Source organism: Jaculus jaculus, chromosome 20, assembly GCF_020740685.1.
Source record: "Jaculus jaculus isolate mJacJac1 chromosome 20, mJacJac1.mat.Y.cur, whole genome shotgun sequence".
Lineage (NCBI taxonomy): Eukaryota > Metazoa > Chordata > Mammalia > Rodentia > Dipodidae > Jaculus > Jaculus jaculus.
In genome coordinates this window covers 8,286,303-8,312,216 of record NC_059121.1, presented here as the reverse complement: position 1 = coordinate 8,312,216, position 25,914 = coordinate 8,286,303, and positions in this window count along the sequence as shown.

Sequence of the window (25,914 nt, the reverse complement as noted above, 5' to 3'; positions counted from 1 at the left end):
TTTCTTTCATGCTTTATGCTTCACTAGCTCAAAGTCACATATATATAATTTTTCCTCTTAGAAATTATATAGTTTGGATCTTATATTTCAGTACAATATTTTTTCTAGTTAATTCTTAAGAATGATATGAAAGGATGATGTTTACTTGTAAAGATGACTATGCAATTTTTATAAGACAGTCTGTTAAAAGAGTATAATTCCCACACTGCAGTACTTCAGGCCTGTAGAGATGGATGGCTCAGTGGTTAAGGCAGTTACTTATGAAGCCTAAGGACTCAGGTTCTATTCCTCAGAACCCATGTAAAGCCAGATGCACAAGGTGATACATGTGTCTGGAGTTTGTTTGCAGTGGTTAGAGGCCCTGATGTACCCATTCTCTCCCCCACCTCTCTTTCTCCCTCATAAATAAATAAATAAGTAAATAAATAATGATAGGCCATCTGTAGCTATCTGCTTAAATTCTTTAATCTGCACCATTACTTTATACATCTACACTTGGGTTGGTACCATGTGTTCATAACTCATAACTTTACAGTAATAATTGAAATTATGATTTATACATTTGCTAAATGTGTGCTTCATTTTCAACATTGATTTGATTATCCTGCATCTTCTGTTTCCCTACATATTTTAAAATCAACTTGTTGATTTGTGCAGAAGAACTTATTTATATTTTTATTATATTAAATAAAGAGAGCAATTTATAAAATATGCCTTTATAAATTATATTTGATATTTTGTTAAATTCCCCTTGACTAGCTCATTGTGTTGTGCTAGTGACTGTGGCCTTGAGCACTTTCACTTCCTAGATGTTTGCTACTTACCTGTGGAAGTATAACCAGTGTCCATTCATTGGTCTTTTTCCCATACCTTGATAACCTTACATAGTAATTCTAGTCAATTTTCATGAATTTGTTACAATTTTACAGAAATAATTATGATATTTATATGCAATTTCAGTCAATACTTCCTTTCCATTCTGAATAACTTAATTTTCTTTTCTTGTCTTTCTGCATTGGATAGAATGTCCAGTAAGGTACTCAATAAGCTACAAGGAAAGCAGACATTTTTGTTTGTTTGTTTGTTTTTGGTTTTTCAAAGTAGGGTCTCACTCTGGCTCTGGCTGACCTGGAATTCACTCTGTAGTCTTTGGGTGGCCTCGAACTCACAGCAATCCTCCTGTCTCTGCCTCCTGAATGCTGGGATTAAAGGCATGCGCCACCATACCTGGCTCAAAGCAGACATTTTTGTCTGGTTTCTTCGAAGGTGGTTCTTTGTTCAGCACAGAGGTCTCTCTTGTTATAGATCGTTGGACTCCCTTCATAGACCTCACAGAGCCCAATGTTTGCTTAGATGCTAACATTGCCAAGTTTAACCAATTTCTCTTCAATCTTTGTCTTGGTAGTTTTTTTTTTTTTTTTTTCTAAAAAAAAAATAATAAGTAGGTTATGACTGCTATAAAATGATTTTTTTTGCATCTACACAGACAATGGTACAATTTTAATATTTCAATATGTTGATATTAGCTGTTAGTTCCATTGAGTCCAAATGTTTAAAATAAATGCTACCTTAGGATGAGCCACAGTTTGTTGGGAAGTATTATCTTTTTCATAGATTTCTAGAACCCATCAGCTAAAATCTTCGAAAAAATTTAAGCATACAGCCTTATTCTATTTTAATTTCTTTATCTGGCACTGGTGTCAGGGGTGTGTTAACATGAATTAAGTCATTCTTATAGCTGTTTCAGTTACTAAGAGGGTCTTATAAAATGAATATTACTTTTACCTGTAATTTCCGATACAGCTTATCACTAAAGTCATCTGAACATGGATTTTCTTTTTCCTGGAAAGATTGTAAAATATACGTCTAACTTTAATGAGTACAAAGCCATTTATATAAACATTTTCATAAACTAACCTTTGCAAAATTATGTTATTCAACAAATTAGCCCATTTCACTCCAACTGTTTCTAACATAAATAAATTTCTAATATTCTCTAATACACCTTTCTAACCCTCATGAGGTATAATGACGTCCTGTCATTCAGTTCCAACATGGTGGTTTGTAATCTTGTTTCTACTCAGTCTGGTTCTGTTTGTTTAGAATTGTTTTTAGCTTTCAAGTCACCAAATTTGATTCCACTGAGGTTTGTCCACTTTGTTTTCTATCTCACTGGCTTCTGTTCCTGGCTGATTATTTTCATTGTTTTGCATACTTTGACTTCTATTTGCTTTTCTTCAACATCTTTGAAGCAATAAAATCTTTCTATCCATTGCTTTATTTATAGCTAAAGCGATGTGCACCCCCATATTTAGGATGGTGCTTTTTCACTTTTAAATCAACTTAAAATACTTCTTTCTCTGGTGATTTAGTTTTCACACATGTTTTATTGTGTTTTAATTCCCAAATATGCGTGGTTTTTCTGAGGCATATTTTTGTTGTGTGTTTTAGCTAAATTGCTTTGTGTGTAGAGTATGTGCATTTCATTAGGCAGTAGTCCACTTCCTGAGGTTTTGTTCTCTGAGCTAACCTCCCCGTTTACTTGATAGAATGCTGCTCTTGCTTCCTTTGCTCTGCTGAAATGAGCTTTTTTTTTTTTTTTTTTTTTTTGTATTCCTTTGAACTCTTTAAATGTGTTCTCATCTATCAAAAGAAAGGGCAGAAATTTTACATAATATTTTAGGGCACTGTTTGTGTTTTATTTTGTTTTATCAAGATTTCAGGTTGGTTATTTTATTTTACTTTATTTTTGTGTGTGTGCGTCTGAGAGAGACATCGAGAGAGAGAGAGAGAGAGAGAGAGAGAGAGAGAGAGAGAATTGGCATGCCAGGGCCTCTCACCTCTACGACCGAACTCCGGTACCACATTGTTCCCCACCTCGTGCACTTACATTACCTTGTGCGTCTGGCTTGGGTTTTGGGACGTCGAACCTGGGTTATTAGGCTTTGCAGGCAAGCACTGTAACTGCTAAGCTGTCTCTCCAGCACTGTGGTTTTTTTTTTTTTCTGTATCCTTAAATTTTATATGACAGAACATAACCATTTTCACAATTATTTACATGGAAAATATAAATTGAAGGTTGTTAAATAGTTTTTCAAAACCCAGCCTTAAAATTTTCAGTTTTATATTAAAGCAGCTCAAGGCCTGATATCTTTAGAGGAACCAAAGAAGCATCTGTTGTTGGGACATCATTTTCTTTTGAATTGAATGCTTCTAGAATGTATATGCATACCTTCCGCCATGACTTGTCTATTCCACAGTCTTCCACCCATGAGCATGCAAAAAAAACAACAACAACAACAAACAAAAACAAAAACAAAAACAAAAAAAAAACCAATTTAGCTCAGGGACAAACAAAGGCTTAAAAGTATGAAGGGGGGGCTGGAGAGATGGCTTAGTGGTTAAGCGCTCACCTATGAAGCCTATGGACCCCCATTCGAGGCTCGGTTCCCCAGGTCCCACGTTAGCCAGATGCACAAGGGCGCACGTGTCTGGAGTTCGTTTGCAGAGGCTGGAAGCCCTCATTCTCTCTCTCTCCCTCTATCTGTCTTTCTCTCTGTGTCTGTTGCTCTCAACTAAATAAATAAAAAATGAACAAAAAAAAATTTAAAAAAAAAGTATGAAGGGGATTAATGGGAAAGAAGGGTGTTAATGGGAGGGGGCAGGTGGTAACAGTAGGTAATTGGAGAGAACAAAGTCAAACAAAATTATACACATATATGAGAATGTGAAAATGGAAAGAATAGGGCTGGGGAAATGGCTTAGTGGTTAAGGCATTTGCCTGTGAAGCATAAGGACCATGGTTTGATTCTCCAGGAGCCATGTAAGCCAGATGCACAAGGGGACACACACGTCTGGAGTTTGTTTGCAGTGGCTGGAAGCCCTGGTGCCCCATTCTTTCTTTCTTTCTTTTTTTTTTTTTCTCTCTCTCTCAAATAAATAAATAAGTAAAATACATTTTAAAAAATGGGGAAAAATAAATGAAAATGAAAAGCTAAAGGCAAAGCTCCTTTTTGGTACAGGGGCATTTTTTTATAATCATGGAAGTTGTTAATAAAAAAATTAAAAATTAAAATAATCCAGAAGAAAAGGTTTGAAAACCTCACCATCAGAAAATAAACCTCTGAAAAGGCAAAAAAAAGGAAAAAAAAAAAAGAGTATAGGTTGGGCTGAAGAGATAGCTGCTTAGCAATTAAGACATTTACCTACAAAGACTAAGGACCCAGGTTCCATTCCCCAGTATCCACATAAAGCCAGATGCACAAAGTAGCGTATGCACTTGGAGTTTGTTTGTGGTGGTTGGAGATCCTTGCACACTCATTCTATCTCTATCTGTCTCTTTATCTCTCTCTCTCTCTCTCAAATAAATATATAAATAAAATATATTTTAAAGTACAGGTTAACATTTCAAACTGAAATACAAAACTTATATAGAGAAATAATATGCACTGTTCACCCTATAAAATTGATAACTTCTAATACATTATATTTTTCTTATTTCATGAAAATTATGTATTATTTTACTATTGTTGCTGTTACTTCTAACAGTGTTATGTCCTTGCATTGTAAAATAATGCCTGGTAAGTAATGGAAAGGTTAAAAATTATACTTGAAATGAAACTTCTGGAGCTTAGGAAAATAGTTTTCTGTTTAGGAAAGTCATATTTTTCTTTCAATATTGAAGTATATCCTCTATTTCAGTTTGTAGGTTTGTTCCTTCTGAGAGTACTATGACATTATAGTATTGTAGCTCCTTTTTTAAACTTTTTATTGAGTGGTTATATATATATGAACATATATATATATATAAAAATGTATGTATATGCATGATGAATTTTTATCATAATATTTTAATTTTAAATTTTCTTTAGATTCCATTTGCTGCTTTTGTTTTGAAGCTCTGGTTTTAGTTTCATTCAAGTTTAGAAATCATGTCTCCTCTTGCTGAATGAGCCCTTGATCATTATGGAAGTTACTCTTTATACTTACAGTGCTTATTCTAAAATATACCTTTTCATATGAATGAAAGAAATCGAGTTGTGCAGGGCTGGGGCCATAGCTCCATGGCTAAAGGGGTTTGCTTGCAAAGCTGACCCTGGTGAGCTTTCCATCACCCACGCAAAGCCAGCTGCAATGGCCCGGCGTTCATTTGTAGTGGTAATAGACCCTGGTGTTTCTATTCCCACCCCTTCTGTCTCTCTCTCTCTCTCTCTCTCTCTCTCTCTCTCTCTCTCTCACACACACACACACACACACACACACAGGAATAAATAGTAAATAAATAACAAAGATAAAAAGAAATTGTGTTTTGACTCAACCTCTTTCTTTCAACTTGTGTGCACACATATAGTACATTCTTTGGGGCTACTTACAATTAAGTCTTCTTAATTTCAGCACCAAACTTTCCATTTTATTTGTGATGTTGAAATTACTGTTTAGTGGAATTCTTTGCACAGTATGCTGAGATTAGCCGCATTCCCAGTTACTCCTCTGCCGGGCTCTTTCCTGGACAGGTAGTGCCGAGGGAAGGACCAGGGCTGCTGGTTCCTCCCTAGGGGTTGAGAAGGTTGATGAGCGTCTGACTCAGAAATCTCTCCTGGCCACTGGAGAAAAACCACACTGAGTCGGGAGTCTTTTCAATGCAGTAACTTGCAGAAACAACTCGCTTTATTACTCTGAGCAGTTGCCTATATCATGTTGGGGACGAAGGCGGGGATTTTAGGATGGGGGAAGAGGTAAGGGCCAATAGTAAACTTTAACTATTGAAATGGTTATTACAATTGCCAGGCAGAGGTAGCAGGCCAAAAGCCATTAGGCATCTTGCTGAGTCCTAGCTGGCCAGAGACAGGTCGCCAAACTTTAGCTAGGCTCAGGAAGTTCCACTAAGCCTCGCGCCTGGGCCTTTCAGGGCCCAATACTCTTCTCTTTTGAGCTAATCTGTTCCTCATGCCTTTCTCTCTTAGTTCTTTGTCTTTTGACATCGATTGCTATTTTATGGTCCATGTGATCTCTGTGGACAGCATGTGCCCTGGGCACTGTGAACTGCCCTGCACACTCCCTCCATGCTGGTTCTCTTTCCGTTCCACATTTGAAATAGGTACCTATTGTTATCCACCAGATTTTGTAGATTTTTACACTTTCTAATATGAAGCCATAGTTATCTTGAAAAGTCATTAACATGTAAGAAGTGCTTTCTATATATATTTGTGGTGGTTAATCTCCTCGTTAAGTTGCTTGGATCTAGACTCGATCAGGAGATGACTCTGGGCCCATCTGCAAGGGGCATTCCAGGCTGGGTTAACTGAAATGAGAAGACCCACCTTAACTGCCACCTTAGCCGTGGGCAGCTCATGCTACAGAGTGGGGCCTCTGACTGAACAGAAAGGAGAAGGTGAGCAGAACACCAGTATTCTATTCATCGTGTGCTAATTCCTGATTGCGGGGGCAGTGTGTCCAGCTGCTGTGCGCGCCCGCTGCCACCGTCCTCATCACGGTAGAGCTGGAACAGTCCTCTCTTCCCTTATGTGGTTTCTTCCAGGCATTTGGGAAAGTCGCAGGTGCAGCGCCTATCCGTCTTGTACCCTGCCTGCTAATTTCCATCGCTTTGCGTCAATAGAAATTTCTAAGTGGAATCATTTTCTTTTTGGCTGAATAAAGTTATCCTTACATTTCTTGTTTATAAAACTTTCAGCTTCTGCTTACTTAATAACTTCCTCATCCTTTTATTTGTGCAAAATATCTTTACTGGAGAATTTTTTTCCCAATTGATCTTTGACTATCTCTCAGTGTCCCCCATCTATCCTGCATTGTTCAAGAAGAAACCTGTGGCCTACCTTCCTTTCATTTGCCCCTTTCCACACAATGCATCTGACTGCTTTTAAGACTGTCTTCCTATTAAGATTTCCAGAATATTGGCTTTTATATCCAGATTTCTAGGTTTCTTTTTCTAAGGATTCATGAAACCTGTTGGATCAATGATTTATAGATCTCATCACATTTAGAAAAAAATTGCAACTATATTGTCAATATTTTTCTCTGAGAGTCCAATGAAATCGATATTAAACTCCTTGACATTGTTCCAAAGATTGTTGATACCATTTCTATTTTTTTAAGACTTTTTCTACACACTTCATAGTTTCTCACCATGTCTTCAAGCTTATGAACTGTTCTTTTGTGTTGTCTCACTTTTGATATTTTTATAAACGTTTTTTAAACTTTATTTATTTGTAAGGAGAGAGAGACAGAGAAGAGAGACAGACAGAAAGAGAATGGGCATGGCAGGGCCTCCAGCCACTGTACTACAGATGCATGTACCCCTGTGCGTCTGTCTTATCTGGCTTATGTGTGTCCTGGGGAATTGAACTTGGGTCCTTTGGCTTCACAGGCAAATGCCTTAACTGCTAAGTCATTTCTCCAGCCCCCTTTTTTATATTCTTTTAAAAATTATTCATTATTTATCTATATATTTGAGAGAGAATAGGCCTAAGAGAAAGAGAATTGTCATGCCATGGCCTCCTGCCATTGCAAACAAGCTCTGGATAAATGTGCCACTTTGTGCATCTGGTTTTACATACTGGGGAATTGAATCCAGGCCATCATGCTTTATAAGCAAGCGTCTTTAACCCCTGGGCAATCTTGCCAGCTCCCTTTCTTGGTATCCCAATCTTGTTTAATTAAAAATGTTTTATTTATTCATTTATATGAGACAAAGGAGAGGGAGACAGCAAACCAGCCAGGGCCTCTAGCCACTGCAAATGTACTCCAGATGTATGTGCCACCCTGTGCATCTGTCTTATGTGGGTACTGCAGAATTGAACCTGAGTTCTTAGGATTTGTAGGCAAGCACCTTAACTGCTAAGCCATCTCTCCAGCCCTCTTCTTTATTTTTAATTCAGATATTTGATTATCCACAGGAGTTTCATATTCCTTTTATAATACTTTCAACCTATTAGTGTGCTTATGCTTTCCTTTATTTCTGTGGCCATATGAAACATTCAAACATGTGTATCCAAGTCCTCTGGATTCTCACTGTGTCATACTCACCTTTCCTGACTGGTTTATATGGGATAATTATGGTGCTTGTTTGTCAGACAGTGATCTACTGAGCCCTAGAGTTATGAATCATTTTCTTGGTTTTATTTCTAGATCATGTGCACTTCCTTTAAGCAGCTTTAAATTTCCAGTGAGACTCAGGTCATTGGCAGCAGCTGCTCTTGTGGGGTCCATCTTTCAGCCTTGTCAAGATATTACTGTAGAAATGTCTATTCTGCTCTCTACTTCTGATGTGACAACCCCACGAGAAATCCTCCATAATCCTGCCATTATGAAGTCTTCCAGTGCAGACATGAATCTTTTCCAACTCTGTTGAAGCTCACTATGCCATCCCATCTACTCCTTTCAGTGGATTCCAACTTGATGAAGGTTTCTCAATATCACAGTAGATTCCTTTGCACTGGCCCAATGTAAACTTATTCTCCCCAGGCAAGCAAGGGGAGACTGTGCAAGACATCACTTGGTCAGGACCTGTCTGCCCTTTCAGAGCAAAGTTTATCACATGTATAATTCCCTTGTAATCTTTGGCTATCTTTTCAAATATGATTTCCCCAATTATCTTGTTATTTCGAATATTTACAGTCACATCTTAGCTTTTGTGGTCCAAGATAATCTATCTTAATTAGGTATCTATTAAAGCTCAAAGGTAATTTGTAAAGAATACTCAGAACATAGATGTATTCTTACTGGATTTGCCATGTCCTTAGCATAATAGGCTTAAAGTAAAATGTGAACAGAGAAATAGAAATAGAGAAAGAGTTTGGGGAAGAAAAGTTGTAGTCCCTTTAAGAAAGGGCATGGTGGCCAAAGAGGCAGTCAAGTAGTCCTCACTGGTCAACATAAGTACTGTGAGGAAGAGGTCAGTGGAGATGTCCTTTTCCCCAAGTTGATAGGAGAGTCTCAACTGGCAGAGTTGGGCAAGATAATTAACTCAGTATGGAAAAAAACCCCTGCACCACTCACATTTTATTCATAACACATACAGACATCCTGTTATAGACACACACACACATGCACGTGTTATCTCTTATTATGCCCAACATGGGCACTTTGCCTCCAGCACTATTATTGATTTCTGTATCTGAGAAAACATTGATGTCTCTGACTTATAGGTGGAAATCATATTGTATGTCTGTATCTGAGAGAAAATTGACATCCGTGACTTATGGGTGGAAATCATATTTATGCAGTATTTGTGGCTGTAGTAATCGGACCCACTCATGCTAATTGGAAAACCAGTAGAATTCACACCTGTTAATTGCCTATAAATCAATATTTCTTTTGCACATTCTAAGAGCAGTTGTGGCACATTGTTCTGCAGGGTGAGACAGGGACAAGGTTCTCATGACTTCCAGGTGAGAAGTGCCTGAAAGCCATCTTGTCTCATTAAAGATATTAGGGCAGACATGAGATGTCAGTTCATCTGAGTGCCAAGAAGGTAATGGTGAAAACAGACAATATACAAATGACATGTATGGTGGGATAAGGCATGTGCATGTATATGTGCATGTAGATGGATAAAGGTGGAGGATTATGAAGGTGAATTGATGTGCATGGAGGTAGATGGAGAAAGATGGAGAAGAATAGAAGTGGATGGAAGAGGATGGTGGTGGATGGAGAAGGAGGGAGGTAGATGGACATGGAAGTACATGGATGGATGAGGATAGAAGTGGAAGGAGGCAGATAGAGAGGGATGGAGGAGGGTGAATAATTATGGTAGGAGTATTGAGGATGATGAAGAAGTATAGAGAAGGATCCAGGAGGATGAAGAAGTATGGATAGGTATGAAGAAGGAAGAAGAAGTATGGGGGAGTATAGAAGAGTATGAAGGAGTATGGAGGAGGATGTGGCAGGGTGAAAAAATATGGAGGAGGGTGGAGCAAGAGAAAAGAGGAGGATGGAGGAGTTTGAAAAGGCATGGAGGAGCATGGGCGAGTATTAAGGAGGGCAAAGGAGTGTGGAGGAGAATGAAGGAGGATCAAAAAGTGTAGAAGGGTCCTGAGGATGCCAAAGGAGTATGGATGAGCATGGAGAAGGATAAAGGAGTATGGATGAGTATGGTGGAGGATTAAGGAGTGTGAAGGAGGATGGGGCTTGTTGAAGAAATATTGAGGAGTATGGAGGATTATGGAGTACGATGAAGAATTATGGAGGAGGATGGGGCAAGATGAAGAAAAATGGAGAAGGATAGAAAAAAAGAAAATAGGAAGCTAGAGGATAATGAAGAAGCATGGAAGAGTATGGGGAGAATTAAGGAGTATGTAGGAGTGTGCAGGAGGATGAAGGAGCGTGGAGGAGTATGAAAAAGAATGGAGGAGGATAAAGTAGCATGGAGGATAATTAAGTATGAAGGAGGATGGAGCAAATGAAGAACTATGGTTGAATATGGGGAAGGATGAATGAGCATGGAGGAAGATGGGGCAGGATAAAGAATATGGTGGATAGAGAAAGAGGAAAAAGGAGGATGGACCACAAAAAAGAAGCATGGAGGAATATTGTAGAGTATTGAGGAGTGGGAAGGAGTGGGGAAGAGTGTGGAGGAGGGTAAAGAAGTATTCCAGAGGATGAAGAAGCATGAATGAGTATAGAGAAGAATGAATGAGGATGGAGGAGGATGGTGCAAGATGAGGAAATATGGACAAGAGTAGAAGAAAAGAGGATGATGGAAGACAAAGAAGAAGCAGAGAGGAGCAATGAGGAATATGGAGTAGGATGGAGAAGTATTGATGGGTAATGAGGAGTATGGAAAAGTATTGAATAGGGTGAAGAAGTACAGAATAGGATGGGGCAGGATGATGAAATATAGAAAAGGATAGAGGATGAGAAAGGAGGAGGATGGAGGTGTCTGAGAGAGTGTTGAGGAGGATGAAGCAGGATGGATGAGGATAAAGAAATATGGATGAGCATGGAAGAAGAATGAAAGAGTATAAATGAGTATTTAGGAGGATTAAGAAATATGGAGTAGTATGAGAGGGTATTGAGGAGGATGAAGGAGAGTGGAGGAGGAAGGAGGATGAAAAAGTATGAATAAGTGTAGAAAAGTATAAAAGAATGTGGAGGAGGATGGGGAAGGATATGGAAACATTGCAGAGGATAGAGGAGGAAAAGTAGGAGGATGAAGGTATGTGGAGAAGCATGGAGGAGTATTGGGGAGTATTAAGGAGGATGAAGGACTACAGAAGAGTATAGGGGAGGACACAGGAGTATGGATGAGTATGGAGAAAGTTGAGTAAGTATGGAGGAGATTGAGAAGAATGAAGGAGTATGGAGAAGGATGGGCAAGATGAATACATTTGGAGGAGGATAGAGTAAAAGAAAGAGAAGGGTGGAAGAGTTTGTAGAAGGCTGAGGACTATGGTGGAGTATCTAGGAGTATGAAAGAGTGTGGTGTATGAGTGAGTATGGAGGGGTAGAGAGGAGGATGAAGGAGTATAGAGGTGGATGGGCAGGATGAATAAATACGGTGGGGGAGAGAGGAAGAGGATGGAGTAGTATGAAGAAGCATAAACGATATGGGAAAGTATTAAGGAAGATGAAGGAGTGTGGAAGAGGATGGGGAGGGTAAAGAAGTATGGATGAGTACAGAGTAGGATGAAGAAGTATGAAGGGGTATTGAGGAGGATGGAGGAAGATGGGGCAGGATTAAGAAATATGGAGGAGGGAGGGAATTAACATGGGATATTTTTTCATAATCATGGAAAATGCTAATAAAAATTAAAAAAATAAAAAAGAAATATGGAGGAGGATAGAGAAAGAGAAAAGAATAGAAAAAGAGAAAAGGGGAGGGTGGCGGAGTGTGAAGAAGTATGGGCGAGTATGGAGAAAAATAAAGGAGTATGGAGGAGGATGAAGACATATGGATGAGTATAGAGGAGGATGGGGCAGGATGAGGAAATATGAAGGAGTATAGAATAAGAGCAAAGAGGAGGATGGAAGAGTTTGAAGAAGCATGGGGGGTATGGCTGGACCTAACAGAGATAAAAGAATACATTTCATCCAAATTCTGCAGAATATACATTCTTTTCAGCAGCACAGGGAACATTCTCTAAAATAGACCATATATGAGGACACAAAGCAAATCTTAACAAATACAGAAAAATTGAAATAATTCCTTGCATTCCATCTGACAACAATGGAATCAAACTATAAATCAATAGCAAGAAAAGCTATAAAGCATACATGAAATCATGGAAAATAAAGAATATACTTCTAAATGATGAATGGGTCAATGAAGAAATCAAGAAGGAAATCAAAAAAATCATAGAGTCAAATGATAATGAGAACAAAACCTAAAAATCTCTATGGGGCACAATGAAGGCGGTCCTACAAGTTAAATTTATAGCTTTAAGTGTCTATATTAAGAAATTAGAAAGGTCGCAAGTAAATGACCTAATGCTTCACCTTAAAGCCTTGGAAAAAGAAGAACAAGGCAAACCCAAAATCAGCAGATGGGAAGAAATAATAAAGATTAGGGCAGAAATTAATGAAATAGAAACCAAAAAAATCCAAAGAATCAATGAGACAAAGAGTTGGTTCTTTGAAAGAATAAACAAGATTGATAAACCCTTAGCAAATCTGACCAAAAGAAATAGAGAAGAGACTCAAATTAATAAAATTAGAGATGAAAAAGGAAACATCTCACAGATACCAAAAAAAAATTTAAAATCTTAGGGACATATTATAAAAACTTAAGTATGAAAATCTGAAAGAAATGAATGATTTTCTTGATTTATATGACCTACCTAAATTAAATCCAGATGACATTAATCACGTAAATAGATCTATAACAAGTACAAAGATCCAAGCAGTTATCAAAAATCTCCCAACTAAAAAACGTCTAGGCCCAGATGATTCTCTGCTGAATTTTACCACACATTTAGGGAAGAACTAACACAAGTTGCTTCTTAAGCGTTTCCATAAAATAGAAAAAGAAGGAATCCTACCAAACTCCTACAAAGCCAGTATCACTGTGATACCAAAACCAGGCAAAGATAGGCGAAAAAAGGAAAAAAAAAAAAAGGAAAGAAAGAAAGAAAGAAAGAAATTTACAGACCAATCTCCTTCATGAACATAGATGTAAAAATTCTCAACAAAATATTGGCAAACAAAATACAAGAATATATCAGAAAGATCATTCACCCCGATCAAGTAGGCTTTATCCCAGAGATTCAGGGATGTGTCAACATACACAAATCAATAAATGTGATAAACTATATAAATGGACTGAAGGGAAAAAAAATCACGTGATAATCTCATTAGATGCAGAAAAAGCATTTGACAAAATCCAACATTCCTTCATGATAAAAGTTCTACAGAGACTGGGAATAGAAGGAACATATCTCAATATAACAAAGGATATTTATTAAATGCCTGCAGTCAACATATTACTAAATGGGAAAAAACTGGAAGCTTTTCCACTAAAATCAGGAACAAAAGAAGGGTGTTCACTGTCCCTAATTTCATTTGACATACCACTGGCAGTCTTAGCTATAGCAATGAGGCAAGAGATACACATAAAAGGGATACAAATTGGAAAGGAAGAGATCAAGTTATCATTTGCAGATGACATGATTGTATATGTAAAGGACCCTAAAGTCTCTACCAGCAAACTGTTAGAGGTGATAAACACCTGCAGCCATGTAGCAGGATACAAAATAAATACACAGAACTTGGTAGCCTTCCTATGTGCTAACAACAAACACAGAGGGAAAAATATCAGAGAATCACTTCCATTCACAATTGCAACAAAGAAAATAAAGTACCTTGGAATAAGCCTAACCAAAGAAGTAAAGGATCTCTACAATGAAAACTTTGAAACACTCAAGCAAGAAATTGCAGAAGACACTATTAAATGGGAACACATCCCTTGTTCCTGGATCAGAAGAATCAATATTTTGAAAATGGCAATATTACCAAAAGCAATCTACACATTTAATGCAATCCTCATCAAAATTCCAATGGCATTCTTCACAGAAATAGAAAAAACAATCCCAAAATTCATTTGAAATCACAAAATCCTCGAATATGTAAAATAATAATGAGCAACAAAAATAAGGCTAGTGGTATCAGCATACCTGATTTTAACCTATACTACAGAGCCATAGTAACAAAAACAGCATGGTACTGGTACAAAAACAGACATTTAGATTGATGGAACACAATAGAGGACCCAGATGTAAGTTCAGGTACTTACAGCCACCTGATATTTGATAAAAATGCCAAATATACTCATTGTAGAAAAGACAGCCTCTTCACCAAATGGTGCTGGGAAAACTAGATATTTTTCTGTAGAAGGATAAAAAGAGATTTGTCTCTCTCTCTTCATGCACAAGAATTAAGTCTATATGGCTTAAAGATATTAACATCAGACCTGAAACTCTTAAACTGCTAGAGGAAAAGGTATCAACCTATCGGTCTAGGCAAAGTCTTTCTGAATATAACCCCAATTGCTCAGGCAATAAAACCACAGATTAACCACTGGGGTCTCATGAAATTGCAAAGATTTTGTACGACAAAGGCCACTGTGAATAAAGCAAAGAAACAACCTACAGAATGGAAAAAATAAACTTTTCCAACTATACATCTGATAGAAGATTAATATCTAAGGTATATAAAAGAACTCAAAAATTTAAATAACAAGAAATCAAACAAGCCAATTAAAAAATGGGCTATGGCACTAAATAGAGAGTTCTCAAAAGCAGAAATATGGATGGCATATAAGCATCTAAAAGATGTTGTACATCCCTAGTCATCAGGGAAATGCAGATTAAAACTACATTGAGAATCCATTGATCTCACTCCTGTCAGATTGGCTACCATCATGAAAACAAATGACCATAAATGCTGGTGATGTGAAAAAAGAGGAACCCTTCTACACTGTTGGTGGAAATTCAATCTGGTCCAGCCATTGTGGAAATCAGTGTGGAGGTTCCTAAGACAGCTAAAACTAGATCTACCATATGACCCAGGTATAGCACTCCTAGGGATATATCCTAAGGACTCATCTCATTACCTTAGAAATACTTGCTCAACCATGTTTATTGCCACTCAATTCATAATAGCTTGGAAATGGAACCTGCCTAGATGTCCCTCAACTGATGAGTCGATAATGAAGATATGGCACCTTTTTACAATGGAGTTCTACTTAGTGGTCAAGAAAAATGAAGTTATGAAATTTGCAGGAAAATAGATTTATCTGGCAAGGATTATACTAAGTTAGGTAACCCAAGCCCAGAAAACAAAGTGTTTCATGTTCTCTCTCATATGTGGATCCTAGCTGCAGAGGATCAGACTTCTGTGTGAATAGGAGGAAACTCTGAAGTAAAGGCCAGTAAACTAGAAAAGAAATATGAAGGGAAGGGAAAGGAAGGGAGGGGGGTACTTAGTAGAATGGTATTTGTATATATAAGGAGAAGAATAGATTAGTGGGAGGGAAAAGGCCCAAAGTGAGGTCAGGGAAGGAGATTAAGTAAAGGAAAGGATGAGGGAGGGCAATCAAAATCTAAGAGGATATAAATAAGGCATATGTAAACCTACATTTTTGGACAATGGAACACTCTGGAGCCATAGATTTTTGCTAGAAAATTTTCAGTGCCAGGGATGGGATATCTTCCATTGAGTTGTTGGCCAGGGAGGTCCCTGATACTCCCAAAACATAATAGGCCATTGCTGAGGCCCTTGGTTTCCCATCAGGAATAGATGGTAAGGCCCTATTGCTGAAGACTCCACATACTTGGGCTACAAGGCCACTGAGAAATCCTGCTGGAACTGAGTTGATAACCTCCTCCATGTAGACCACATGACAGAAAGTTGCAGGAAGCTATTCTGCATGCAATTCAATGGGAGAAAGAGAAATCACCAATGAATATACTCAACAATGGACACTGCAAGTCTTACATATGGTCAGCCAGACCAAATGAGCCAATGGGTGCAATAGTGGCATGTCTGTCATGGTGGAAACCAGCTGCCCTCTACTTGGACTGGAGGCCCACTCCATGGGAGTGAATACATCCCTGATACTGAAAACTTAAAACAGTGTGTAACATCTATTGCTGTCTAGCCAAAAGTATATACTACGCTTATCATACTGCCCAGTAAACATGTCTCTTAATGTTCATACCCTTATATTAGTGCTACTCTCACTTTTGGTAGAGAATCTTCTCTTTACATATGGCAGTGATCTTGGAAAGACTCAGAATGTACCATGGTGCTGGAAAGAAGTGACCTGAGTACTCAGTACTATAATATCTCAATCACACCTTCCAAGGCTCAGGGTCTAATGTGGACAAGGTGGCGGAATGAATGTAAGAAGCAAAGCAAATGTAGTACTCCTTACAACGTGCTTCCCCTAGATACAAAGTGACCTGGATATCCATGACCTCAAAGTGCCTTACACTACCTACAGAAGACCAGCATAAGTGGAGAAAAATGTCATGACATAAAAGAGAGACTGATTGAGATGGGGAGGGGATATGATGGAGAATGGAGTTTCAAAGGGGAAAGTGGGGTAAGGAGGGTATTACCAGGGGATTTTTTTTATAATCATGGAAGTTGTTAATAAAAATTTGAAGTAAAAAGAAGTTTGGAGGCGTATGGAGGAGGATGAAGAAATATGGAGGAGGAGAAGAAACTATGAAGGAGGACAGAGGAGGAGAAAGAGGCAGAAGAAGGACTATGAAGACGTATTGAGGTGGATGGAGGCGTATTGAGGATTATGAAGAAACATGGGGAGGATGGGGCAGGATGAAGATATAGAGGAGTACAGAGGAGGAGAAAGGAGGAGGATGGGGAATATAAAGAAGTATGGAGGAGTATGCAGTATGATGAAGAATTGTGGATGAGTATGGAGGAGTTTGAAGAAATATGGAGGAGGATAAAGAAGTATGGAGGAGCATGAGGTAGGATGAATAATATGGAGGAGGAAGAAGAAATATGGAGGAGGATGATGAAGGATGGAGAAGTATGAATGAGTATGGATGAGGATGAAGAAGTATGGATGAGGATGAAGAAGTATGGAGGGGGATAGAGGAGGATGAAGAAGTATGGAAGAGGATGGAGGAGGATGAAGAAATATGGAGGAGGAAGAAGAGCAGATTGGAGAAGGATGGAGGAGTGTGGGTAAGTATTGAGGAGGATGAAGGAGTATGGAGGAGGGTGGAGGAGGATGAAGTATGAAGGAGCATATAGGTGGAAAAACAAATATGAATGAGGATGAAGAATTATGGAGGTGGTTGATGGAGGATGGGAAAGTATGAATGGGTATGGAGGAGGATGCAGAAGTATGGATGAAGATGAGGGAGGATGAAGAAGTATGGAGTAGGATTGAAGTGCAGTAAGGAGGATGGAGGTGAAATCAGGAGGAGGGAGGTGTATGGACATGGATGGAGGTAGATATAAGTGGATGGAGGAGGATGGAATTGAATCAGGGAGGATGGAGGTGGATGGAGCCAGATGGAGAAGGATGGAGGTGAGCAGACGTGGATGGCTGTAGATGGAGAAGGATAGTGGTGAATAGAGGTGCATGGAGGTGGATGGAGCAGATTTAGATGGATGGATTTGGATATATGTGAAAGGGAGAGGATAGAGGTAAATGGTGGATGATAGGAGAGGATTGAATTGGATGGAGTTGTATAAAGTAGGAAAGAGTTTGGAGGGGGATATAGGAGGGAGAGAGATAGAAGTGGATGGAGCAGGATGGGGAGGATAGATCTGGATTGAGGAGGATGGGGGAGGAAGGAGGTAGATGGTGGATGGTGGAGGTTGGAGAGTATGAAGAAATATGGAGGAGTATGAAGGAGTATGTAGGAGGTTGAGTAAGTATGGAGGAGTATTGAGGAGGATGAAGAATCATGGAGGAGTATGGAGGATGATGAATAAGTATGGGGGAGCATCAAGAAGTATTGAGGAGGATGAGCATGTATGGAGGAGTATTGAGGAGGATGAAGGAGCATGGAGGAGGATTTGGCAGGATGAAGAAAAGTGGAGCATGATATAGGAGGAGAAAAGTTGAGGATGGAGGAGCATAACAAAGTATTGAGGAGGCTGAAATAGTATGGAGGAGTATGGATAAGTATGCAGGAGCATGAAGAAATGTGGAGTAGTATTGAGTAAGATGGATGAGTATGCAGGATGATGAGGAAGTATGGAGGAGGGTGGAGGAGTATGGGAAAGTATGGAGGAGTATTGTGGAGGATGAAGGGCTATGGAGGATGATGGTTCTATATGAAGAAATATGGACAAGGATAGAGGAGTAAGGAGGAGGATGGAGGGGATGAAGGAGTATGGAGGAGTGTGGAGGAGGAAAGTAGGTGTGTGGAGGAGGATGGTACATAATACAGAGTTATGGAGGAGCAGGGCTGAGGATGAAGAAGTATGGTGTAGGATGAGGGAAGATGAAGAAATGTGGAAGAAGATGAAGGAGTATGGAGGGTGGTTGAGGAGGATGACGAAGTATCGAGGAGGATTCGGGAGGATGAGAAAGCATGTAGTAGGTTGGAGGAGTATGGAGGAGGATGGAGAATATTGGAAGAGGATTGAGGACGGTGAAGGAGTTAGGAGGAGTATGGGGAAGGATGAAGAAATAAGGAGGAGAACAGAGGAGGAGAATGGAGGAGGATGGAGGAGCATGATGAAGCATATTGGAGTATGGAGGAGCATTCAGTAAGATGAATGAGTATGGAGAAATGTGGAGGAGTATTGAGGAGGATGAAGAAGTAAGGAGGATGATGGAGGAGTATGGAAGACGATGAAGGAGCAGGAAGAATATGGAGGAGGATAGAGGAGGAGGGAGAGGCATGGAGGAGTATGGAGGAGTGTGGCAGAGTATTGAGGAGGATGAAGAAGCATGGAGGAGGGTGAAAAGGTATGGGGGAGTATGAAGGGGTATGGGGGAGTATTGACAGCATGGAGGAGGATGGGACAGGATGAAGAAATATGGAGGATGATAGAGGAGGAGAAAGGAGGAAGTTGGAGGTTCATGAAGAAGTATGAGGGAGTATGCGGGAGCATGAAGAAGTGTGGAGGAGGATGAAGTAGCATGGGAGAGTATGGAGTAGGGTGAAGAAGTATCGAGGAGGATGAAGAAGTATCGAGGAGGATGAAGTAGTATGGAGGAGGATGGGCCAGGATAAAGAGTTATGCAGGAGAATTAGGGTGGATGGAGAAGCATTGCATAGGGCAGAGGCGTGTGGAGGGGGATGGAGGAGTATTGAGGAGGGTGAAGGAGTATGGAGGAGAATTAAGAAGTATGGAGTTGGATGAAGAACTATGGAGGATGATGAGGGAGGATGAAGAAATGTGGAGTAAGATGGAGTAGTATGAAGAAGTATGGTGAGGAGGGGCGAGTGTGGCAGAGGATGGGGAGGATGGGCAAGGGTGAAGACAGGTGGATGAGGATGAAGCACTAAAGAGAAAAAGAAGGTTCACGAATGTGTGCGGTGGGAGAGGTTATGCGTTTGGACTGCTAGTGAGTGTGGTGTCGGCAGTGAGCTTTGGTGGACAGATTTTAGCAGTGTCTTGAAGGAAGGGAAAATCTGTCAACCAGGAGCTATCTGTACAATCCAGCTTGTACAATACAACCTTGGCTAGGTTACCAAACGGTCTTATGGCTCCAAAAGGCTTTGGGATGGTTAGTGTCAGAAAGGCCTTGGTGGGCTACATCCACAGTACGGGCAGCAGTTACGGCCCAGGCCAGGGTCCCTGCCATCCAGGAATACCTCTGTCCTCAGTGGATGCTCAGGCTGGGATCAGCTATGACCTTGCTTATCCCAATTTCATGGGGTCCCTCGTGTCCCTTGAAATTCTGATGTGTTCCTGGAAGGAGAACCCCAGCCTGGCCCAATGTTACTTCACATGCAGGGTAATGAACCCCAATTCATGCACCAAACATTGGGTGCCTTCTCAATGGTAGCCTTCTTTTTAAATACTGTGCCTTGGAAACCACCAGTGCTTGACTTCAGGGGAATGAGTTGGATTTTGGCCTACTGGAATCCAGACCATAACACTAGAAATAGTAGAGAATTGTTGGTTTCCTCCTTAACAGACACACCACCATTGTACCAGTTGGTACATTTGCTGTGGATGGCCATATTTACAGGAAGAAATTCATGCCTGGTACTGAAAACCTGGTCAAAAGTCTATAGCTGAGGAGGTCATAAGCCCCTGTGAGGAGAGGCTACTACTATTGCCTGCCCTCATTTTTGGTTAGAGAAGCTTCTCTTTTCAGATGATAATGACCACTGTAGTGACTCAGAAGTCACCAAAGTTCTGAGAAGAAGTGACAATGCAGTGTTTCACACTGAGGGAGACATCTCAATCACACCCTCCGAGGCTGTGGAAGAGGTGGCAGGAAGAACGGAAGAGCCAAAGGAAGGGGAGGACTGCTTTGCAATACTATCTTCCAGAACAACATGGCCAATAAAGCAGCCTAGATGTTCATGACCTCATGGTGGCTGATGCTGCCTCCACAAGATGTGCCCAAAAGGAGGAAAAATTGATAACATCAAAACAGAGAAGATGCTAATCGGGAAGAAGGAATTCAGTAAACGGGGCAGTTGGGAGGAGGGAAAGGGCAGTTCTGGGAAGGGATTACGATCATGTTATTTTCTCTATATTTATGGAAGTTGTCAATGAAATGTTTAAGAAAAGAAATGGCAGAGTGTTTTATTTGCATAATGCCTGTTTTGCAATGGGTCATTATTTAGGTATAACTTAGGTATAATTCACTCAGGTTCTTTCCATTATTTACCTAATTATGTCCCTTTTCTGGGAAGTTACACAATTTATTTTTATGCCCTGTAATGTACAAATAACACCATATTGTAGGCAAGACTCCACAGTTTATATAACTCCCTTGGATTTATTACTCATGTTGCCATTTATAAATCACAGCACTGTAATAAATTAGAAATTGCTCCTGTACCTTGTCCATTATATTCATAGAGAGAGTCATAATTACCAAAGTATTCACATCCAAAGTATCCTGGTTTGACTCCAGCCTCATTTATTAGGGCTGTGTTATTTCTGTAAAGTTGTTTAATAGTTGGTGTCAATCAATATTGTAACACATCTGCTGTGCTTGCAGGTATGGTAGATTCAAAATTTCGTGAGCCGCATAGCCCTGCCTACCCTCCTGGCAGCTGAAGATGAAACTCACTAAAGAACTTTTCTGGACATAGTTAAAAAGATGTACATAACATGTAGCATAGACAAAACATGGCCAGAGAAGAGACAGAGAGAGACAGAGAGAGAGAGAGAGAGACAGAGAGAGAGAGACAGAGAGAGAGAGAGAGAGACAGAGAGAGAGAGAGAGAGAGAGAGAGAGAGAGAGAGAGGGAGAGAGAGGGAGGGAGGGAGAGAGAGAGGGAGAGAGAGAGAGGGAGAAAGAGTGAATAGGGGTACAGCTGAAGGGACCTGCATTCAAACACCAGAACCCATGTAAGAATGCCAAGTGTGGAGGCATACATTTGTAACCTCAGCTCTGGGGAGGCAGATACAGGAGGATCCTTTGATATCCAAGCCACTGAGAGACCCTGTCTCAAAACAACGTGGATGGCAGTCCTAAATAAATACACTCAAGGTTGTCCGCCAGCCTCCATGTGCACACATATATAAACCACTCAGACATGCACCTGAAAAGTCACATGCACCTGTACACACATAAAAATATGCATAATTTAAAAAAATATCTTTATTTACTTATTTATTTGAGAGAGAGAAAGAGGCACATAGACAGAAAATGGGCATCCCAGAGCCTCCAGCCACTGCAAACAAACTCCAGACGCATGTGCCACTGCTTATATGGGTTCTGGGGAATTGAACATGGGTCCTTAGGCTTTGCAGGCAAATGCCCTAACTGCTAAGCCATCTCTCCAACCCTATTTTTTTTTAACTATTACATAGGATACTTTTTTTTTGAAGATTGTACTTTGCTTTTCCCATTTGTAAAACAAGATTAGCCAAGGTTAGTTATTATTTTCTTCTTTTTTTTATTCCACTGTATACAAAGCCCCAAGTTTCCTTGGAGATGTAGGAAAAGTTCTGAGGATATGAGACTATTTTTGATTTTTACTAATGCCCATAAGAATGCCTGTCCTTTTGCATAAGGATATCTGCATAATCATAGTTAAATGAAATTTTCTATATGTGTAATATTCTTAGATTTCCATGGCTATAGCACGAACTATAGACTGCACATCCACAAAGCTCTTTCAGTGTCTCTGTGAAGGAAGGGCTGCTACTGGAGGGCCAGACACACAACTTGGTTCGCTCTCCAGGTGCCTCGAACCAGGAAACAGAATGTTTTGAGCCAGTGTCCCACTCTGGAGACCAGTACTTTGGAGAGGACAAGCCACCATCCTGGCCTGCGTGGGTTGGGTGGAAGCACAAGAGCTGTGCCTCTGGCAATGAGTGGCCGGGGGTGTGGGGGCGAAGCTACAGGGCTGCTGGGCCCCTGAGAGTCACCTGGAAGTCACTGTCTGGTTTGCACTGGTGAAGGTTCCCCCACACATTGTCTGTGCGACCTTGTGTCTGTAAGGCTCGCTGGTGCTCTTGGAGGGTAATGGTATGCAGAAGCAACAACTGGGGGGGGGGGGTGTTGGTGGTGGGAGCGGAGCAGAAGAGCTACCACAGGAGACCCTGATCACAGCCTGCACACGGCCACATGGGTGGTGGGACAATGACGTTGCAGAGCGATGAGATTAGCATCTGCTCTGCCAATCCAAGGTGGAACCTTGAACAAGATGAGCTCAGCTCAGCTAAGGGCATAGAGGGCATGGTGGCATAAAAACATGAGGGGGGCTGGAGAGATGGCTTAGCGGTTAAGCACTTGCCTGTGAAGCCTAAGGACCCCGGTTTGAGGCTCGGTTCCCCAGGTCCCACGTTAGCCAGATGCACAAGGGGGCGCATGCATCTGGAGTTCGTTTGCAGAGGCTGGCAGCCCTGGCGCACCCATTCTCTCTCTCTCCCTCTATCTGTCTTTCTCTCTGTGTCTGTCGCTCTCAAATAAAAAAAAAAAAAATTAAAAACATGAGGGGCTTGGGGTGAAGGCCCTTGTGTGCAAATCCTGCTGGCCTGGGTTTTGTTCCCCCGTGCACACATAGAGCCAGATGCACAGAGTGGTGCATGTGTCTGGAGTTTGTTTGCAGTAGCTGGAGACTCTGGGATGCCCATTTTCTGTCTATGTGCCTCTTTCTTTCTCTCACTCATTCACTTTCTCTGTTTTTCCTCCTCTCTCTCTTCCTCCCCCTTTCTTCATCTCTCTTTTTAAAATAAATCAATAAATTCAAGATATTCTGAATAAGACATATGAAAATCTACTTTTTTGAATAGTGGCATATCCAGAAGCCATAGATTGTTACTAGAAAAATTTCAGTGCCAGGGATGGATACCTACCAGTGAGTTGTTGGCCAGGGAGGTCCATGTTGCTTCCAAAACATTATAGGCTATTGCCAAGGCCCTTAGTTTCCTGTGAGAAAGATATGGTAAGACCCTAGTGCTGAAGACTTCACATCAGCAAAGTCACTGAGAAATCAAGCTAGTGCTGAGCAGTAAACTTTCTCCCTGTAGCCCAGCCAACTGAAAGCTGCAAAATGCTGCACTGTATGCAGTATTATGGGAGACAGAAGTCATCAGCAGTGAAAACAGTGGACACTGGAAACCTCAAGTTTGGCCAGACAGGCCAAATGACTGAACGAGTGCAATAGTGGCATGTCTGCTCTGGAGGAAACCAACTGCTCTCTAATTGGACTGAAGGCCCGCTCTGTGGGAGGGAATGCATGCCCAGTACTGCAAACCTAATCAAAAGCCTATGGCAGGGGAGGTCATAAACCTTAGGGGTATAAAGCCTGCTCTTGTCTTGACAAATGCATATATTATTCTCACCAAATTGCCCTGAAAGCACTACACTTAAATGTTCATATCCATTTATTAATGCTAATCTCACTTCTGGCTAGAGAAGTTTCTCTTTTCAGATGGCGATGACCACTGGGATGACCCAAAAGGTAACATAGTGTTGAGAAGAAGGGATGGAGGTGTGTCCAGCACTGAAACATCTCACACCCTCCAAGGATTAGGGTTCAGTGTGGAAGAGGTGGCGGAAAGAATGTAAGAGCCAAAGGAAGGGAACCACTCCTTACATACAACTATCTGGACAGAATTCGGTCTCCATATCCAAGACCTCACAGTGCCTAGCAATGCCCACACAAGACCCTCATAATAGGAGAAAAAGATGATGACATCAAATTAAAAGAGAAGCTAATGGAGAGACGGAGGGGAATATGACAGAGAGGGGAGTTATGAAGGGGAAAGTGAGGGAGGAGAGGGAAATACCATGGTTTGTTGTTTGTAAGTATATAAGTTGTCAATGATATATATATATATATATATATATATATATATATATATATATATATAATATATATATATAATTAAATTATTATTATATATATTATAATCACATATATATATATATATATGTATAATTAAAAGACACATGAGGGCTGCAGGCACTGACAGTTGGTCTATGACAACCAAGCAGAAGCAGGAGGTACTTCTCTGAATGCAGGTTTCGCATTAATTTTCATCTAATTGAAACTGGTAGCAGTGACTTTTACCCAAGGACGCTGTGGTGGTTTGATTCAGGTGTCTCGATAAACTTAGGTGTTCTGAATGTTAGGTTCTCAGCTAATGGAGATTTGGGAATTCATGCCTCCTGGAGATGGTGTATTGTTGAGAGTGGGTTTATGGGTGTTACAGGCAGGGTCCCCTTGTCAGTGTTTGGCACACTCTCCTGTTGGTATGGTCCACCTTATGTTGGCCGGGGGTGATGTCCATCCTCTCCTCATGCCATCATTTCCCCTGCCATCATGGAGCTTCCCTCTAGAGCCTGTAAGCCAAAACAAACCTCTTTTTTTTCCCACAAGCTGCCCTTGGTCGGGTGATTTCTACCAGCAATGCGAACCTGACTGCAACAGTAACGTTGGTACCGAGAATGGGTTGCTGCTAGACACCTGACTGTGTGGCTTTGGCATTTTGGAGCTGAGTTTCAAGAGGAATGTGGAAAGATTTGAAACTTGGACTAAGAGACGCCTTGCAGTGCTATCAGTACAGCTTGATGTACTACTCTGGTCAAACATAGACCCGAATGCAACAACTGCTATGGACTGTGAGGTTTGGTTTGTGAGAGTGCAAAAGATCTTTACTTGGCCTGGGCTAGAAGAACATTGTGTGTGAGACGCCTACTGTTACGCCCGTGTCCTGAGAACGTGTGCAGGGTTGCAATGTGTAGAAATAGACTGATGTGAGCAGAGGGATATGGCACACAAATAAATGCTTAGGCTGAAATTGTTGCCTGCTCAGCTGCAATTGAGAGATTACAACCTTTGAGATTAGGCTAGCAGACCTGCATTGGGACAATGGGAAGAATGTAGACTCTTTTAAAGGGGTCTGAGTGCTCAAGGAGTGTCCTGTTCTTCAAAGTCTTCTTTATTCCCTGTGGATTAGCAAATTGGCATGCTACCTGGTATTGTGGAGTATAAGAAATGTGGGAAAGAGAGAGTCATTGAGTTTGCAACATGGTCTTGTGTTTTAGAAATGGCCATGGGCAGTGTGAAGCAGGTTTGCTGGTTGTCTGCATGGAGACCTGATAGAGCCATGAGGATGAACTATGAATTGCAATGGAGACACAGTGGAGATGCCAGGACCAGGAGATGGCTGCTAAGGAGAGCTGTTGGCCCCAGATGAAGTTTTCCAGGACTGTGAGTAGCCTAGCTGGAGGGTCAGAATTGGAACTTCAGAGACTTGCTGGTTAGAATGATTGGACTTGGGGATTTGCCACTGACTAAATTTGTTGGACTTCTAGCATGA